Source organism: Lactuca serriola, chromosome 3, assembly GCF_051521515.1.
Source record: "Lactuca serriola cultivar US96UC23 chromosome 3, Lser_US96UC23_V15, whole genome shotgun sequence".
NCBI lineage: Eukaryota > Viridiplantae > Streptophyta > Magnoliopsida > Asterales > Asteraceae > Lactuca > Lactuca serriola.
In genome coordinates this window covers 308,012,972-308,021,744 of record NC_136410.1, presented here as the reverse complement: position 1 = coordinate 308,021,744, position 8,773 = coordinate 308,012,972, and the positions used below count along the sequence as shown (strand labels likewise).

General features: G+C 39.5%; 1 non-coding gene across 1 annotated transcript; it reads left to right on the top strand.

The window, feature by feature from the left end:
* The first annotated feature begins 7,167 nt into the window (after positions 1-7,167).
* On the top strand, positions 7,168-7,274 carry LOC145096632 (small nucleolar RNA R71). Its single transcript, XR_013704006.1, has one exon. It is a non-coding gene; the product is annotated as a small nucleolar RNA R71 (small nucleolar RNA).
* The last annotated feature ends 1,499 nt before the right edge of the window (positions 7,275-8,773 follow it).

The following is an 8,773-nucleotide window of genomic DNA, read 5'->3' as shown; positions in this document are numbered from 1 at the left end:
AGATAACGGCTCATACGAGCCTGCTCAGACGACACCTGCTCAGGGAAAAACATCGCCCTCTCATAAAACTTGATGTGCACAAAAGTACTCACTAATTTTAATATTTATAACCTAATAAACTTAACTAACTATGCACTTATAGTCAGTGTACCTAGTCAGATTACAGTATAGCTTGGGTATGTCAGGTGTCGATCCCAGGAAACGGTGTTCTAATTAATTTACTTACTATTAAATTAACCTAATTATTAACAAGTTTAAAAGGGTTTTTTCTGATTTTACAAGATCAGATGAACTTAAATCAAATTCAATAAATAAAAACACACTCTTGTTTAGTTTGAATCCACTCCTTCCTTATGGCTAGCTAATGATTACGGATTATTAAGTTGGTTTTTTTAGTTATATTAGTAATTTAGTTCTAACTTTACTAATAATTAACTAATTCATGTCAAACCATGTATGTTCACACATAATTACACACAAAACTAATTATGAATATAAATATGTTATGTAAGATTTGTAATATAAATGCAATTATGGTCACAATACACGTTCTCTAGCACATCTAAGCTTATTTATTCTAATTACTAACTAAGATTGGTCAATCCTAGCTCTAACAATTTAATGTTCACTAAATCATTAGGTAAACAAATTCATGCAGTTTAATGGTCACTAAGCTACACAGAATATGCAATCAAGCAATTAGAGAAACAAACAATAGCATGCTAGGCAATACAAATCGAACACAAGCAATTTTTACCAACTAAACTTAATCCATAAGCTTGAAGCTTCATCTAGCTAAACAAGAGTAGTTAGATTCAGCTGCTCATCCTAGCAACTAATAAACCAACACAGCTTAAAGTAATAAAAGACATGTTCTTATTTAACTAAAATATAAACCTTTATTCTTTTTGGTGTTGAAAACCTTCTTCCAGAACCCTTCTTTCGCTCTGAATCGTCTCCTGGAACTCTTTCCTTCAGCCAAAAGCTTCTTCCTTTCGTAATAATCAGGAGAACTTAAATAATCTCCAAAAACCCACGCCACGTTGTGGCTATCCAGGCCACGTCGTGGGCTTCAAGCTATCCATACCATGCAAGGAATCCTCCACATCGCGATGTCTATCCTCTAGAAACCTCATGCCACGTCGTGGCCGACTTTGCCACGTCGTGAATTCAGTATTTATCGTGGGTTTATTCTTTTCTTGTCTTTCAAGTCTCCCATGTTCCACATATTGTCACTTTTGGTCCCTCTCTTTGAAAATCCCTTTAATTGACTGAAAATAACAATTTAAAGTCATAAGTACCATTATTCTAAACATTTATCAATTGAATAATAAAAATGTACTTAAATATTGCCTAAAAATAGGTATAAATATGGCAATATCAAAATACCCTACACTTAGGCTTTGCTTTCCCTCAAGCAAATTTAAGCTTAACTCTTAATTACTAACACCACATAGAACAATCCGACTCTAGCTCAGCCATTATGCCAAGACCTCAACGCATGTATTTGTGTCTAAAATTTTCCTAAAGTACCCCCCCCCCCCATACTTTAAATACTCACAATCTTCATAAACACTCGCCCACTTTTTCCGAACAATGCTCATTTTATGCAACCCTCCGAATCCATCCGCAGAAAACCTCCTTATCCTCAAGGTATTTTTAGTTGAGCAACCTAAGCATACATAATCTAGAATTACAATCATTGATACCACTATGGAGCTCTTTTGGAATTCTTCACTTCTTTACCATTTGATATTTGATTTCTTTGAATTCACCACCTTATTTGATTTCTGGTATCTTCAAATTTTTGAAATTTCTTGGAATTTTAATCTTTTGATCTTCACTTTATTTGCTCCAAAATTCTTCAAACTTTACTCGTAATTCTCTTTTTTTTTACATGTACCTCACTTTTTTCACTCAAAACCTACATGCTTAAGCAGAGGCGCTCAACCTCAACCTTTATCAGTTAATGATAGTAATTTTCCTGGATACATTTCAGGTTTAGGCTGCTAAACATATTGCATCCCTCAAACCAAGCGGGGTTATGTTTTTGTTTCATGATTTCACTAAAATAAGGGAGGCCACAAATGCACTATAACATGTATTGGCTCAACTAAACATTTGAACTTTCATCGGATCATCCCACATAACACTAGCAATTATAGCTCAAATTATTATTACTAGATTCAATTATTAAAAATTTCAATTTCCAAATTTTCAATTTTTACTATCAAATTCTATGATTATCTAGCAATTTACTTTTTCTACCCCTACCCCACACTTATTTCATACAATACCCTCATTGTATGCATAAAAATAAATCAAAATTAAAGAAAAGGGAGAAAAAGGAACAGACTCCCCTGGGATAGTGGCGTGAGCATCTCAAAAAGTGTGGAAAACGTGCGTCTATAATATGGACCTCCAAAAATAGAAACTCGGTGTAGAACTGGGTGAATATGTAAGTAAACCACGAACATGACTCGAAACTTCAATTCTTCAAAGTGGGTGTTAGTAAGTAGAAATGTGGGCAAGAAAAAACTGAGACACGTCGTGGCAGGTAACTGGCCACGTCGTGATATGGGATGAAAGCGCGAACACCAAACTGCTTTATTTTTTCAATTTCATGAGCGCCACGACGTGGCGTAAGGGGCCCACGTCGTGGAAACTGGACATCAGCAGAAAACACCTTATTTCTTTTATGCACTCTAGCAACTTGACCAATGGCTAAATGGTTTAAGACGCTTTTATGTAAATATACTTCCCAACTGTAACCTCTCTCCTACTAACATACCCCACACTTATCTTGAATTATGGGTTCCAACTCACGACTCTAAGCTTCCTTGACTAGACAAACACGACTCTAGAGTTAACCTTACATGCTCCTTAGAATTCCAATGCTAATCTGAAAAATGGAACAACCCAAAAGAAATAAAAGAGTAACATCATAGCTCAAGAAAGTTTTACATTACACACCAAACTCAAACATAAAAAAAACTACTTAAAACAAAACAAAATAAAAAGAAAATAAAATCAATCATCATCACCTTGGTCCTGTGCTCCACTTGGTCCTGCCCCGTCATTTTGCGGACGCCATAGCTCCTCCCATATCGGAAAATAAGGATACTGTGGTGGCATAGAAGGTGTTCGGGTCACACCCAAATGCGAATAAATACCCTTAGTAAGCTGGGCATGGTAAATGGCATGCCCCCGTAGATTATCCAAATAAGTTCCCACCCGACTCTGAAAAGGGTTGGTGGGCACTCCCTGCACATACTGGGAAGCAGCACGCTCTCTCTTGACCTCACCTCTAGCTTGCACATTCCGACGCCGCGGTCTAGCTGGTGGTTGTTGCCCTGGTTGCGCCTCCTCTTGCTCGTCATCTATCGGCGGTATAACAAAACGACCCCTGATATTCACCACCGCCTGCATAACTCCCAAGACTTGAATGGTCAAATCTGTGTCCGGGAATCGAGTAAGATTCCTCACAAAATCATGGGTCAAAATATGATATGACCTAGCAAAGCGAGTAACCAAATGCCCCCCCCCCCTCGTAATCAGGCTCCCGGGCATAGAATTGGCCGCTTTCTTCCCCATGAACCTCGCCAACATATACGGTAAATCACAGCAAACTCCCGGGGTAATAAGAGTCCATAAATAAAACAAATTCTAAATGGGGACTTTATCACCATGATGCTTGTGATTTATTGAAAAATTGATCAGGCGATGTAAAAATCGGAAAACAGGATTCCGAATTTATGACTCACTCGAGTCACGAGTATTGTACTCATGGCTAGAAATGCCCCGCCAGAACTGCACATCCATAATACCGGGATTAAAATCCCGAACGCATCCAAGCAAGAACGGTATGAAAAACGGAGATTGCGTCTCCACTTTGGTATAAAGCCCCATACGCCAAGCGAATTCCCGAAGACTACACTCTCTATAAACACCACCCAAACGAAACACAAGTGCCCGGTTGTAGGTAAAATCAAGGGTGCGTTCCTCAAAGCATACGGTAGAGAAAAACTCCACCGATAATTCCCGGTATACGGGTTATTGAATGGCAAACAAATTCCTCCACCCGTGACAAGTGAAAGAAAATTGATCTCCTACGTATGTTTTCGACCAATAGTGTTCCAACTCAGCAACCATTCCCACTCCACCAAGCCATCCCCAATCGATAATTGGGGCTATCGCAAACTCCTTATTGTACAGCCATCCCAGCCGATTCTCGCAAGTAGTTAACAATGGTCGGGGAATGTTTTGAGGAAACTGATATAAGGGGTGTATACTCGCCACATCAATCGGGTTTTCCTCCTGTGGAATAGCTCTTTGTGGTCCCATTTCTGCATACACAATCAAACCAAAGCAGCAAACATCTAAAACATTAAAACAGATTAAACGTGTCTGCCAGAAGTCACGACGTGGCCAGGCTACGCCACGTCGTGGGCCGCAGTCGTAAGCTGTATCTGGATCGGTCATTTTGTATACCATTTCTACCAAAATTAATGCTTGGGGTTTGTTCCTATGGACATTTAAGGGACATGCAACCTAGAATCAACAACTAGTTTCAACCAATTTTGTGAATCACATAAACCCTAACCATGAAACTTTAAAATTGTAAGAAATAACTACAAATAATGAGTAGAACACATACCAAGTAGAGTTAATTGACAAGAACTTGCAAGGAAATTGGAAGTAGATTAAGAAATTGGCTGTGGGGTTTTTTTGTTCCCGTTCGTGCGGCAGTATCTAATGGGAATGGGGATGTTGGTCAAAGGGTTTTAAGAAAATGGTCCCCCCGTGACTTTTTAAAGGCCACGTTGTGGCTGACTATGCCCACATCGTGGACTGTAAAACTGTTCTCTGATCCCGTGTTTTCATTTTTTACCACGATGTGGCTTTATCAGCCCACGTCGTGGCAAATGCCTGATTGCAATATTTTATAAAATTTCACATTTTAACTAACTACATTGCATCTTATTTATTAATTAAAGTTCCCCACAGCTAATTCTTTACTAAGTATCAGTTTATTGGATGATGAGTTGATATCTTTCCTAATTAAAAGCTAAAAATTTAAAAGAAAAGAAAATGCAAACCAAGCTCGGGTTGCCTCCCGAGAAGCGCTTCTTTTTCTTGGAGTCTTGAGCTGGACTCCGTGACTTCTACGTTGAATCTTCTGAAGAGTCCACCACTAAGATCTTTTGTTCCTTGAATCGCCTCTTGTAAGCTTGAACTAGCCTTTTATATGCCTTCTTTGAATTCTCCTTTTTAGCTTTGCCCTCTTCTTCAAGCTTGCGTTTTATGCCCTTAGTTTGTTCCTTGCACTCCATAGCATCCTCCTCCTCTTTCACCACCGGCTTTGTCACTCTTGAAGTGACCTCCTCTTCATCACTTGTCATCTCCTCATCCTCTTTGCTCACCCAAGAAGGCGGACTCTTGTAAGTTATGACTTCAATCAAATATGGAACAGATGCCCTCGGTTTTGTTCTTTTGACTTGATGAACTACCTTGATCTCTTCTTTCATAAGCTTTTCTAGTTCTTCAAGTTCATTATCTTCATTAATTGTGAACACCTCTTCTTTATCCTCTTGGAAGTCACCTTTTATTCCAAAAACTTCTTGTTCATCTCCAACCCTCAAAGTGAGCTTAGACTCACGGATGTCGACAAGAGCTCCAGCAGTGTTAAGCAATGGCCGACCAAGGATTATTGGAACATCGGGATCTTCCTTCATATCCAAAACTACAAAGTCTATTGGAAAAACAAATTTTCCAATTTTCACCAAAATATCCTCCACGATGCCCCGGGGTTGTGTCACCGAACGATTGGCCATGTGAATCTTCATTTTTGTAGCCTTCATCTTCTGAATCTCCAATTTTTGATAAAATGAAAAAGGCATCAAATTAATGCTAGCCCCATAATCGGCTAAAGCATTAACCTTCATTTTATTTGCAAACTCACACGGAAGAGTGAGGCGTCCAGGATCCCCCATCTTTTCTGGTGTCTCTCCCAACACGGCTTTTGAAGTTTGTTCACTTAGAATCACTTTAGACTGCTTCTTTAATTGCCTTCGAGTGTCTATCAAATCTTGCAGTAATTTCTGATTCTCGGGAGTTTTGGATAACGACTCGAGAAAGGGAGTATTAATCAGGATCCCCTTCACATGCTTTACAAACTCTAAATGCTCCTTCTCCAGTAGACTAAGTGCAGTGCGGGTTGGAAATGGCAAAGGTGGCTGATAAGCTGGAATGGGTTTAAAGGATTTCTGATCAGACATGCGCCACGCCGTGGCCAGAGGAGTGCCATGTCGTGGCGAAGTTGTTTCAGCAAACCTTTCACTTTCGAACTTTGACTTCTTGGGTTTTGGATCGGGCTGCTGTGGTTCTTCTTCCAATGCCTCCAGGAACTCAGATACTGCTTCTTCCTCAGTATCGATGGCCATTACGTGAGATTAGGTTTTTACTTCGTGATTCTTCGGGGACAATTTTTCATGAACCAGAGTGGCTAGTTGACCAAATTGTACTTCAAGGTCGTGGATGGAGGCTTGCTGATTCTTTATCAAAGTTTGTTGTTCCATAATAGCAGAATCAGTGGCATCGTGTCTCTTTTCCGAAGCTTCCATAAACTTCATCAAAATGGTCTCTAGGTCGGGTTTCTTCTCGACTGGTGGTTGCTTCTTTTGATAAAAGCCTTGACCTGTCTACCTATACTTCTCTTCTTTTTGCTTCTTATACTCTTCATATGGCAGCCACTCCTTCTTTGGTTTCCTCCAGTCCTCATCAAACTTATCCCCACTAGAGTAGCACACTTGAGCTTTTCTGTTTCCAAACTCGTCTACATTGCAGTCCTTGGTCAAGTTTGGACCTCTACATTTCTCGCAACCCACTCTTATGGCATGTATTGACTGGTCCATTTGTGTTATCCTTCGATCCATATTATTCAGCATGGCCATGACAGCTGCTATTTCTTCAGTTTGGGCCCCTCCACCGCCTTTGATTCCATCTTGCCTAGGGTTGTGGTATTCGCGAGAATGCTTCGCGAATTCTTCAATTAGCTCCTTGACCTCCCTTGGATTTTTCTTTGTTAAAGGTCCTTGAGAATCAAGGAGTTGTCTTGTCATAACGTTGACCCCATCATAAAAGATTGACATCTCTTGCTGCACATTTAGATCATGCTGAGGGCAATTTCTGAGCAAGCCCTTGTACCGCTCACATGCTTCGTATAATGACTCCCCCGGTTGTTGCTCAAAGTTGGCTATTGCCTTCTTGAGTTTGGCTATCTTGGATGGCGGGCAAAACTGGTCCAGGAACTGCTCACGCATTTGAGCCCAAGTGGTGATTGTACCCGGTGGGAGTGCTTTTAACCACTCCTTAGCAGCTCCTTTGAAAGTGATGGGAAGCATCCTAAGCAAGACTGTGTTTTTGTTGACATTTGGGACATTGAAGTAATCCGCAATGTCGTTGACTTCATCTAGATGCTTGAAAGCATCCTCATGATCTTTCCCGAAAAATCGGATGTCCTTCAGTGCAGTCAATACGTGCCCCTTCAGATCGAATGTGGCAGTGGCAGGTATTGCGGGTTGGACTAAACCGGGACCCACATCTTCTCGGATCCGCTTCTTGTAAGCTCCCATGGACATTTCTTCAATTGCTGCCATCTCGTTCCTTGGATCGTTCTCGGGTTCGCTCGTGTGTTCTTCAAATTCCGGCTTGGTATCGCTTTCGGACTCGGTTTGGACGGGTGTATGATCCAAATGCTCAAGATTGCTTTTGTGCCTCGCGGATGAACTTAACTCTCCTATCTTCTATCCCGACTTCCTGGAAAAAGCTGACTTCAATTCTTGTAAGGGCGTCTTTTTCTTGTGAAGTGCAGACTCGGGATCTTCAAGTGGTGGCACCAAGTGTGTGTTTGAGCTTCTGGTCATGAACTCCTGTAACTTGCTAGACTAAAAAAAACGTAAAACTGAACTAAAATAAGAAAAACTAACTACAAACTAAAAATCTAGTTTTTTAACTGTCCACGTCGTGGCAGGTATCTGGCCACGTCGTGGACTCTGTGACTGACAGAAAAAATTTTATTTTGCTGAAAAATTAACTTTTTGTGGTTTTTACCTCACAAGAAGGATCGATTAATTTAATGCAAATAAATAAACTAAAAACTAAGAAAAAAACTAAGTCGTTCCCCGGCAACGGCGCCAAAAACTTGATGTGCACAAAAGTACTCACTAATTTTAATATTTATAACCTAACAAACTTAACTAACTATGCACTTATAGGCAGTGTACCTAGTCAGATTACAGTATAGCTTGGGTAAGTCGGGTGTCGATCACAGGAAACGGTGTTCTAATTAATTTACTTACTATTAAATTAACCTAATTATTAACAAGTTTAAAAGGGTTTTTTCTGATTTTACAAGATCAGATGAACTTAAATCAAATTCAATAAATAAAAACACACTCTTGTTTAGTTTGAATCCACTCCTTCCTTATGGCTAGCTAATGATTACGGATTATTAAGTTGGTTTTTTTAGTTATATTAGTAATTTAGTTCTAACTTCACCAATAATTAACTAATTCATGTCAAACCATGTATGTTCACACATAATTAAACACAGAACTAATTATGAATATAAATATGCTATGTAAGATTTGTAATATAAATGCAATTATGGTCACAATACATGTTCTCTAGCACAGCTAAGCTTATTTATTCTAATTACTAACTCAGATTGGTCAATCCTAGCTCTAACAATTTAATGTTCACTAAATCATTA